The sequence below is a fragment of the Pezoporus occidentalis genome, unplaced genomic scaffold, assembly GCF_034315485.1.
Source record: "Pezoporus occidentalis ecotype Australia unplaced genomic scaffold, CSIRO_AGI_Poc_V1 ctg3, whole genome shotgun sequence".
NCBI lineage: Eukaryota > Metazoa > Chordata > Aves > Psittaciformes > Psittacidae > Pezoporus > Pezoporus occidentalis.
Genome location: NW_026914940.1, coordinates 870,944 through 882,266, shown reverse-complemented (window position 1 = coordinate 882,266; position 11,323 = coordinate 870,944). Strand labels below are relative to the sequence as shown.

General features: G+C 42.0%; 1 long non-coding RNA gene across 1 annotated transcript; it reads left to right on the top strand.

Moving 5' to 3' along the window:
• Positions 1–5,626: 5,626 nt before the first annotated feature.
• Positions 5,627–7,020, top strand: LOC134168025 (uncharacterized). The gene is made up of 3 exons (XR_009966362.1): positions 5,627–5,990; positions 6,080–6,266; positions 6,533–7,020. It is a non-coding gene; the product is annotated as an uncharacterized LOC134168025 (long non-coding RNA).
• The last annotated feature ends 4,303 nt before the right edge of the window (positions 7,021–11,323 follow it).

Genomic DNA, 11,323 nt, shown 5'->3' with positions numbered 1-11,323 from the left:
CCTCCCCCAAAGGATGCCTGTTTTCATCTGTGCTGCACTGTTTATTCCATAAAAGCAAATTAAAAGGCCTGGAGCTCTTCTCTGGTCCTAACTAATTGGAATGGCATAGCTTGACGCCATGTGTCTAACTCTTCTCCATAAACCAGAGTGAATTGATCCCAACTGTCTTTGCCCAGCACATCTTCAAACAGCAATAACAGGTCTAGGAATAAGATCGAGATCTCCTGAATCTATGGCTATTGCAACAGCCATTAGAAAGCATCAAAAATGGATCATGTTCCAACTGCTGGAAATGGCACAGACATCTGAGTAGCATCATTCCAAGGAAGAATGGAATGAAGAATTCATTCTTGATACTGAGTAGTGCCAGCATAGACCAAAGAAATGTACATTGTTACTGCAGTATGTAATAGGATACTGGAGTCCCAAAATGTATTTGTGAGCTTACATAAAATACATATGTGCCTATGCTCAAATCTGTAAGTAAAACTGGGTATTTCCAGGGGTGCTCTTTGGAATTGTCTCAGCTCTCCTAGCCATTGAATACCTAAAGTGTCCTGGGTTCAGCAGCAGCAGTTATTTTTCTCCTTATTAGTAGCTGGTGCAGTGCTGTGGTTTTGACTTTCAGCCTGGGAACAACACTGATAACACCACTGTTTTTAGTTGCTGCTCAGTAATGTTTTTGTTTGGCCAAGGACTTTGTGAGTCTCATGCTCTGCCAGGGAGGAGGGGAAGCCCGGAAGAAGCAGAGACAGGACACCTGACCCAAACTGACCAAAGAGGTATTCCATACCACAGCACGTCATGCCCAGGATATAGAGCTGGGGGCAGTTACCTGGAAGGTTTAGATCACTGTTCAGTTGGGCTGGGTACCAGTAGGTTGGTGGTGAGTGGTTGTATTCTCTTCCCTTGTTATTTCCCCTATCATTATTAATATTGGTGGTAGCAGCAGTGGTTTGTGTTATACCTTAGTTACTGGACTGTTCTTATCTCAGATGTGGGAGTTACATTCTTTAGATTCTCTTCCCCATCCCTCTGGGAGGAGGGAGGGAGGAAGGCAGGGAGTGAAAGAGGGGGCTGTGTGATTCTGAGTTACTGACTGGACTTAAACCATGACACTAAGAAATGTTTCCTTCAAGCTGTAGTTCCATCTGAAGTTTCCCAAGGCTGATTTGAATAAATCTCAGCTGAAATTTTTTATCCCTAAAAGCAGTGACAATCTAAATGTTCATTTTGTTTTCTGAAGTCCCATTTTTCACCTTTGAGATGTATTCTCATCTTTTGCAGAGAGTGGAACCTCGGCCAAGCTCTTTGGCCAGCTCTTTAGCCAGAAAATTAGCAGATTCAAGTTATTCTGGAAACACCCTGAATTACATGATCTAAAAGCAAAAGGAAAACTATTTTGTTAGTAATATATAAGGCTTTCAGATAAGTATATTTTCAACAGCATCACAATGTCTGTGGTGGTCCATGATGCTTTCAATGAGCAGTAAGAATTCTGCATTATTTGAATCACCCGCAGGCCCACAGAGAAAAGCGTTAAAGGTTTGTGGGTGTTAAAAAGGGTGAGGAAAAACTGAACTGGTTTCATTTCACTTTATGGTTCCTAGTTGCCACAAGCTCTTTGCAAGTTGTTGGGGGAGTTGGTGTCTCAGGAAGATCAGCAATGACACACTGTCGTTTGCTAGTCATGTTCAATAGCCATGTGGAGATATAATGGAGCACGTTAAAAATCCATCTTCTGTGCTACCCTTTATGTAGAAGACATAAGACATTTTTGTCCAGCTATTTGAATGTCTGCTTGTAGAAGGAAACCACAGCAAGTGCCAATCCCTTCTCTTTGTGATGAGTTTGCAAGAGCTCTGTAAATCTCACTGCATAAATATCATTCGCGGTAATTTCATCCTGCAGCAGGGTATGTACCAAATTACACTGTGTGGGTTAGCACCAAATTAGAATGGAAGCCATACCTTGCAATCAAAGACCTTGAGCACAAAGGAACTGTGCAAATCTTCCCCACTGTTCTGCTCTCAGTAACAACCTGGGAGATGTTTTCTACCTTCTTGTCACATAACCCTTTGAAGAGCAAATTTGGACAACATAAGTAGTCTGCTAGTTCAGGACAAAACCTAGTCGAGATAAACCAAAGTGTTTTAACAAGTTTAACTGGCTAAATCAGATATCTTATTACCCTGGCTTAGCAGTGCCCCCAATAAAATCACATGGGCTCTGCCCTCCAGTCAGAAATGAGTAGTTGGTTCCTCCTGTGTCATGATTATAGAGCAAGTGTTGATGTGTGAAAGCAGAACATGTTAAGTAGATTGGTTAGAAATGGCCTGCTGATTCATTGATGAAGGAATATTTTGTGGGCTTTCATTAAATGTCTCTTTGAAAAGAGAAAGAAGAGCAGTGTTCCCATACAGCTGAAACTTCCTCTCTGACCTTTCCAGAACATATTATTGTAATTCCTCATTTCCAAATGACTTTTGTTCTTATTTTCCCCTCCCTCTCACTGTATATTCTGTTAAATTGTATAGAATGAAAGTAAGAAGTAAAAAATCAGAGGAACACACTTCTGCTTTAGTTAAATGAAATGTTTCAGTTAACCCAAGCTTTTGGCCTCCAAAGATTGTAGGATGCCTTGGCACTACCTGGTTTTCTTCCAGGTAGTTTCAAAATGAAGTGACAAGAGAATGCTAGACAAACAGAAAAGCCATTGTCTGTCTAGTTCTGGCAAAGAGGAAAAAAACAGTCACAAAATATGGTTTATATTCCCATGGAAGACAAATTCCTGAGTGGCAAGAGACCTATTATAATGTGGATGTGTACCACTACCACTGTGACCACTCTAGGACACTTTTCCAGTGTTCCTAGAAATAGCAAATGAAAGTGGCATTTATTAGTTTCCTCACAGCAAAAGGTCCAATTCTGTTGTAATTCAATACTGATGTAGGATGGACCATCTTCTGAAGCAGGGCTTTTTACAACTTTTTAGATGTTGTATATTCAGATAGTTCAAAACCACCATTGTACGATACGCCAGAAATATACCAGCAGAACCTGGAAGTACAGTTACCAATTAACATCTTGCTAGACATCTTGGATATATAATTTCCAACCACTTGAAAGACTTCCTTTCTGGTAGTAACATCCTATGCAGTTTCCCAACTGACCCATGTGTTTTGCCCAGTCATGTCCATTTTAGAAAGCAAGTAATGGCTCTGAGGACTTCACCCTAAAATTTCAGTGTTCTCTGGCACTCACAGTGGTGCATGGCCTCATAGGAATAAAGCAATGAGAAGGCTACAACACTGTGTTGCACCACCTAATCTGGCTTTTAAAATAGTGATGGCTCAAACTAAACTATACATATGCATATGTATACCTTGCACTGTTGCTGGGCTTGCTGCTGATGTTCAACTCAATTTTGCCAAAGTAAGCCAACAATGCCTCTGTTCTATCACAGACAAAAACATTGATGTATTTAGTATCTGACCAGGTTTCAGCACAATGACTCATCCTCTTCACCTTTTGCTAGGCTGGCAGGAATACAAAGAAGCTCTATAAAGCATCAGGCTTGCTGTGACCTTTACATTAGGCACGAGATGCCCATTAGCTCCTCACATGTAGGCACGTGCCTCATGAGTTTTCGCCTTCTGTTTGCTCTACAGTCCTCTGCGTCACGCACAGCTTAGGGACCTGGTCTGTAATCCACTGTGTGTTGAACCGAGGGGTGATCTCCAAGGTAGTATCTGTGTCAACAAAAGCATGATGCCATTGCATTAACTCAGATATCCTATTGTTGCCCTGCTCATCAGCTGCTGTCTAAGGTCATCCTTGCTTCAGCTTTACCTCCCTTTCTCAGCATACGCATTACCTTCTTTTACTAAGGTAAAAATGCACTTTCATCATAGACCCTTGCACAGAAAGATTGGAGAAAGCCAGCTGGCCCTTGGACTCCCCTTAATGAGCAATGGGGCACTTCATACCCAAAATCCAACCTCCCTGAATGCAAACTGTCCCTGCACATCTTGCAGCACCCACAAGATGCGAAACTATTGCCACCTTTTTATGCAGCAGACAGTTGTGAAGAAACAAACTCCCGTGGCTTGCTTGTTTGTGAATACATTACCACAACATGAGTCACAGCAGGCTCAGCACTCAGTATACCAAGTGTAGCATCATGTTCAGCTCCATGTTTCCTTCTGAAACAGCAGAGCTGTCACTTCTGGCTTATAACAGTAAGCCGAAAGAGCAATAATCCAGGTCTGACAGTCCAATCACATAGTTTCTGTCTAGGAAATCAGCCAAGTTGGTCTGGACACCAAGGAGGTTCCCAGCAGAGGAACACACATACACTATCTGCGTACAACTGGGGCTAAAAAAACACACAGTAATGGGTCCTGCATCACAGTCTTTAAGCCCCCTTTATCCCACCAAGGTTTAGACACTTAATGGAGTCATTGAGTAAGTTTAAAGACCATTGAAGTAAAGGAAAAACAGCAAACTAAGGACCAAGGTCACTTCCAGAGATGCTTCCCTGCTTTCCTTTACCTGCAAACATAGCTTGAGTAACTGAATCCTAATTTAACTAATCACTAGTAGCTAATTGTAATCACCTAAGTGGTGGTGAGCCTAAGCCTGAAGCACAAAAGAGAATTTCCTGGTTAATTCCTGTTCACAAAAGCCTCACTTTCTAAGTTAGGAGCTCTTTGTAATCACATCCACAAAAGACAATCCAAACTGAATTTAAATACACTCTCCCCTTTCCACAGAGGCAGCAAAAGACAGAATCACTTGTCAATAGTTATGTCCTTGGCAAAGGTGAGAATAAAACTTGTCTCCCTTGCTCTCTTTTGCTTAAGAGCATGGAAAGATCCAAGAGTTGAAGATTTCTGTCAAGCTCAATGTTTCTGAAGGTACAAAAGGAGTTTTCCAGCTTCAAAGTTTTAAGCTTTGTGACAGATACAGGGATAATAATATTAATTAAAATACTATTACAGTACTTAGTGGGAATGATTTGGCTGATATAATTAGAAAAGACGTGTCATTGTGCCATCTCCGTGATGTACAAATAGAAACAGCATCTACTGTAAATTACTATGGCAATAGCAATTAGCTATAGTTCTAATCTAACTTATTGTAATGAGCCATGAAAGGAAACACAGGGCTCAATAAGAGACAGCAGCTGTTGAGTCCTGAATAGATCTTGTTCATGGTCTTAGTGCAATGTGGTATCAGAAGCTGAAGGTTTACAGGGTGACAAAACTGACAGAGGAATTCAAACACAGATGTGTATCAGTACATGAAGAGTGTGGGACCAGTCTTCCAGGATATAGAAGTATTGGATTCAGCTTCTTTCAGCTTGGTTTTCTGTTGTCAGTATGTTAACATGCCTGAAAATTGAATCCAGGACCCGTTTTGTGTGAAGACAGACCCTCTGCCCTCCTGTGTTAGCATTATCCTTTGAAGTTACTTTCATCTCACTCACTCCTGCTCTGGAGAGCAATATTGTGGTCCATTAAACACATTATTTATTCATATTTCTTAGATATTAACTCACCAGCTGTATGAAAAAGGCTTGCCTCAGGCAGTGTGACTTGCCTGTGTTCAGAGCAGGAACAGCTCCAGGTGTGGGCAGTGATGATGCAGATGCTCTCGACTTCCCTTTTCCACCTGGGGAACTGTTCCTTCTCCTACATGCTCCTGTTGGTTTCCTCTTCCCCACTCCCTTTTCCCAACAGCCACCAGGCTTGATCCTGTGCTTCCCTTGGAGCAAAGTCATAGTCTGTTGGGTGCTCTTTGGATCTTGATTGAGTTCCTGGAGGGCCAGACACCCTCTTGACTTCCCCAGCAGAGATCCCTATCCATCTGTCTGGTGTAGAGTATGATGGCACCAGGATATGTGGCTATAGAGGCTATAGCTTCTTATGTTTTCTTGCTTATGTTAACACAAAGGGCTTTCATTTGAAAGAGATGGAAACAGTAAGGTAAGTCAAGTTTTTCTGCTTGCCTTGATTTTCACCAAGACGAAGTAGATCTCTTCCTATTGGTGTCATCATGTCCTCTCCTGTTTCAGACTTGGCCTAATGAAGTTGTTTGTGGAACATGAAGATACAGGCAGAAAACAAGAGACTATGCATAGGCAACCTTCAGCACTTGAGTTACGGCTTACTGTACCACAGCTTCTTGCCTCTGCTACCCTGGCCTCTGCTGCTGTGGCATATTTGCCATGGACCAGGCATGCATACACACATTAAACAAGAGTAAGTGAAAATACCTCCATTTTATAGAATCACAGAATGGTTTGGGTTGGACGAGACCTTAAAGCTCATCCAGTTCCAACTCTCTACCACGGGCAGGGACCCCTTCCACTAGAGCAGAGTGCTCCAAGCCCCTGTGTCCAACCTGGCCTTGAACACTGCCAGGGATGGGGCAGCCACAGCTTCTCTGGGCACCCTGTGCCAGTGCCTCAGCACCCTCACAGGGAAGAACTCCTTCCTAATGTGTAAACAAAATTACCCTCTTTCAGTTTCAGATGATCTGAATTCATCCATCCACTCCTACGGAGATGACATGGCTTAGAGCATAACACTTCACTTAGCCACTGACCCACTGCAGGGTTTTGGTAGGGGTGTTCTGTATTCCTATATGTTCAAAGTGCCTAAAGGTGGTGAAAAGAAATCACTACAGTTATGAGAGGCTGCATGGCATGTTTCCCAGCAAACCAGGCTTCTCCACAAAGGGTATTTCTCTGTGATACCTTTCTTCTGTCTTTCTTATTCTGCTCACAATAAGTCATAGACCAATTATTTCTAGCTGGTGTTTGTATCAATGGGAAATGAAATGTGTATCTCTTCACCAGAGCAATGAGAGGGGAAAAATAACGAGCCAAACGTACAGTTAACTCCTTTTAACTTCTTTTCATAGGTAGCTGAATGCATTTCACTAATTTAATCTAGTCCTAAGTGCTGACTGTATTTTACAGAGATGTATTTTATGTATTATGGATAATGAGAGACATATTAAGCTTTTGGATGGAAAGAGACCCACATCCATCATATTGCACTTTTATTGCAAGATTGAAATCTGCAATAAAAATAAAAATTGATTTAAGGATCATTATATAAATATGTTAAATAATACATATGAATATATATTAAATGATATGTTGATATATAGCAACATATATAAAGATAGACACAAGTGGTATCTTTCTGATTTGATGGTTGCTGTCAGAATAACTGATAGAAAATATGTAGAGATCTTAATTATTATCTGGAGGAGATATTTCTAGAGTGAAATCCCCAATGATTTAATATCTTCTCTTTGGATGTGGGAAAGGAGAGCAGTGAGCTGGTAATAGAGCAAACCCTTGGCTCCCTTCTAGGGACATGCTGTTTGGTCAACAGTGCATTACATCTAATGCATTGGGAAATCATCACCTTAGGCACTAAAGATACCAGGGGGTTTTGAAGAAATGCTGTCCTATCTGAATACCATAACAAACTAATTCCAGCTCTTAAAAGGCAGCAACATCTTGAGTGAATACAGCCAACTCCCTGTTTTTGCATATATTGGACTTATATGTGGGATTTTAAAACTTCAGATTGATCTAAGTTATTTTTCTTGTCCTATGTTTTAGCCAGTGGGAAAAAGATTCAGTAAGTGACTTTCTCCCCTTTATTTCAGACATTGATTCATCCCCAAGTATCTTAGATGTTGGCCTTAGGGTGAGAGTTAGTCACCTCATCAAGACACTTACCTCTTGCTATTCATTAATAAGGCCAAATAGATGATGATTTTGACCATGCACCTGATGTCTGGGTGCCTGCAACTGATCAACATAAATCCCATTTGTTGAGATCCAAGATGAAAAAGCACACTTCCAAAACCAGACCAGTTTTTAAAGAACCAAAATCAAGGTCAAAAGCGTTTTGGGTTCCCAACTCCATGGATAGGAATGGAAATCAGGCTTTTTATCACTTCCTATGATCTGTATCAAGCAGGATGTCCCAGTGTGGGGTGGTGAGATACAGAGGAAATCCAAGTGAAATGAGAGCTGTGCCACTCTGTGCCCGGTGGAGAAGCTCAGTCTGGGTTGGTACAGGGCAGTATTTGGGAATCCTTCACTAATAAATAGAGTCCTGTCTGTGGAAAGAAGTGGTGTAGGGAAAGGCGACTGTGCTATCAATTCAATGCCAGCTGAGTGGGTTACTCCTAGAGCTCACATAGAGAAATCTGGTATCCATGTATACAGGTCCTTAACACTACATTGGCTCAAATGCTTTCTAAATTGTGTGAAATGTTGCAGTTTGACAGTGATTTCCATTCCAAGATTAAGAGGGAACACAAAGGGGGGGGGGGGGGGGGGAAGGAACTGAAATTTAAGTATCTCATAAAATAAAATCCAAAGTTTAAAATTAGGCCAACAAACTAAAATAAAAATAGCTTCTTTCCCCATTTTTACCTCTTAAAACTATTGAAAATAACCATAGATTTCTCTTGGGGAAAGAAAAATAGCTACCAACATCCAATGATACCATCTGAACCAAATCCTGTTGGCAGTATTATCGTAATCCTGTCTTTCAGGGAAGAGGACTGCTTCTGAACACACATTTTCTGTAAAACTGACACCTTTATGTGAGTTATGACAGGATAAAAACAATGTTCCATCAAAGCTTTCCTGAGCAGTTGTGGCAGAGCAGCTGTGGGAAACAGAGGGGTTGGTGACATTTATCATCCTTTGGTTAAGGAAAAGGTAAGTATAAGCAATTCCTTTTTGTCCCAGAATATGCCCAGGATTTACTGACTGGTCTCATTTTGATGCTTATCCCAACTGCTTTTCCCAATACAGATGCTTTCTCCATCCCCTCTCTATCCGGGGTACTGTTCTTTCTCCCATATGCTCCTGTTGGTCCCCTTTTCACCCATCCCCTTTGCCAACACCCATCATGTTTCATCCTGTGCCTTTGTTGGGACCAAACCCTAGTCTCCCTGTGCTGTCTGGATGATGACTCTTAGTTCCCTAAAGGACTCACCCTCTCTTTGCTTCCCCAGCAGAGATGTGGCTGCAGTTTCCACCATCACCACTGCTTTAGATAAGACTGAGAGCTCATTTCCTACACGACACAGCCATCAGCTGGCTGGATTTAAAACGACAGCAGGGCTCCTAATCCAGTCTCAGGCATCCCAGCTTCAACAGTCTGGATTTCTGTCTGGTGAGCAGGATGCCACCTGAAGGAGTTGGGTCTTGCGTGCTCATACAGTGATGCTCTGCAGTGATGTGTATAGCGAAGGTGAAGTTATTGTGGAAATAGTTTCTTCAGATTGTAAGCACACAGAGTTAATTCACTTGCATGGGAAAGCAGTTTGCTTCCTGCTCAGTTTGTTTCCAGTCCAGCACTGCAAAGCCTGCAAAGTCAAACCTTTGCCTGAAGAAGAAATGCAATATCTGCTGTTCCGTATACTCCTCATATTTGAGCCATCTCTTAGGGACTTCCTGAAACACACTACCCACTGGATCTCAGCTGTTCATGAGGGACATGGTAGCCTCCCTCGCAGGGAACCAAGACTTTGGGGAGATCCTCCAATCCTGCTTTAATAAGGACTCACAGCTGGAAATTGTATGGGATAACACTCCTGGCCCCAAACATTCTGCCTTCTGTTTGCACTGAGTGGGTCTGGTTGCATCAGCATTTCTCCATGTCCTCTACACAGCTGGATGTGCATCCAGCAATTCTCTCAAGGAACAGGGAGAAACCCAAATGCTCTCTGACTCCAGCAGTTCTAAAGCTACAAGAAAAAGATGCATCCTAAGACATAATTGCTTCTCCAAGAAGCTTCCTTTCCTTTAAATAGATCACTGATTCTCCCTCTGATTCACTTTGATGTCTCAGTCCACCATATCTTTTGACTTCAGTAGCTCTATAGGTGTGCATGGGAAGTGCCGTACAGAGACATAATGGTATATGGGAAGCCAAGGGGGTTTATGTTGAAAAATGAATAGTCTCATGTATTTAGTGGACAGTAGAAGAGGGAAAGCATTTTAAGATCCAATGAAGAGCAGCATCTCTGCCCCTTACAACTCCTGTGAGTTTCTGACAAAACGGAGCATTTCTTTGGGACCTGGTTCTTTGAAACCTCACAGCACATTGAAATCCAGTAATATGACCAGTATTCAGAGTAAATTTACACCACATTGTCATCTAGAGGTGTCCTACAGGTACCTATAGGGCTAAGTTAGTTGCTTGGTCTAACACTTCCCATGCAGCCTTAACTTCAGCTCAGCTCAGAGCATTTCTAGAACCAATTTCCCTCACTTCCATCATGTCAATCTCTTATAACGTTATCAGGCAAGGGGCACTGGGCCAGGCAGTGCAAAAGGCAAACACTTTGTAGTTTTTCTCTGTCATCTTAAGCAAGCCATAGCTTCTGTGCAGAGGTAGGCAGCTATATTCACTCAGGGTGCCAACTGAGCAGATCTTATTGCATTTAGTGACAAGTCTATCTGGATGATCCAAGAAGGGTGAGATAGAGAATGACTTAGTTAAAGTAAATTCCTCACTTGGGACAAGCAAGAAGAAAAGCTTCAAACTGAAATCTCTAAAGGAAGGTATAATGAGGGGCCGTTTTCAATTTGCCAGTTAATTTTAAGCACAAAGCCTTCAGCATTTCACTTTCCACAGACTTCTGGTTCTTTGGCTGCTCACCAGCAGCATGTGCTAAAGCCCAGTCTTGTGGTTTGATGCATTGCCTACCCTGATGAGGAACTAGATAGACATCCATTGATAGGTCTGGGGTCCCTCTGGATTCTCCTCTGTAATTCTTTTCTTGCCAATCCTCCACCTGTCTACAGGCAATAATCTTTCCAGCCTAGTTTCAACCTCTTCTTTTTGCCCATGTTCTTGCTCTGTTCCTTCTGCTTCAGAACAGCAAATCTCATCTACTTTCTATGCTTCCTGCCTTACCTACCTCAGTGTTTTGCCTCTTTCTCCATGCCCAGTGATCAGCTTTTATCTATTTACTTGCTGTGAGACTCCCTTGGCTTGCAGAGAAAAGGGAGAAAAAATCTTGTATTTTGGTAATTATCTTTTGCCAACACTTCAATCTGCAAACAATTTTGTCTTCATGCATCCTTATTTCCCTCTACTAAAGCATCCCACTGCCTTTTCATGGCACTGTCATGGGTCACTCAAAGGACTGGCATGTTATAAGTGTGCACTACAGTGTAAATGCACACATCTCTTGAAATCTGTGAGGACAATCAAACTAGGATGTAAGAATGGAGACTTCTCCAGCTCCATGAATGTTGTCTCCATCT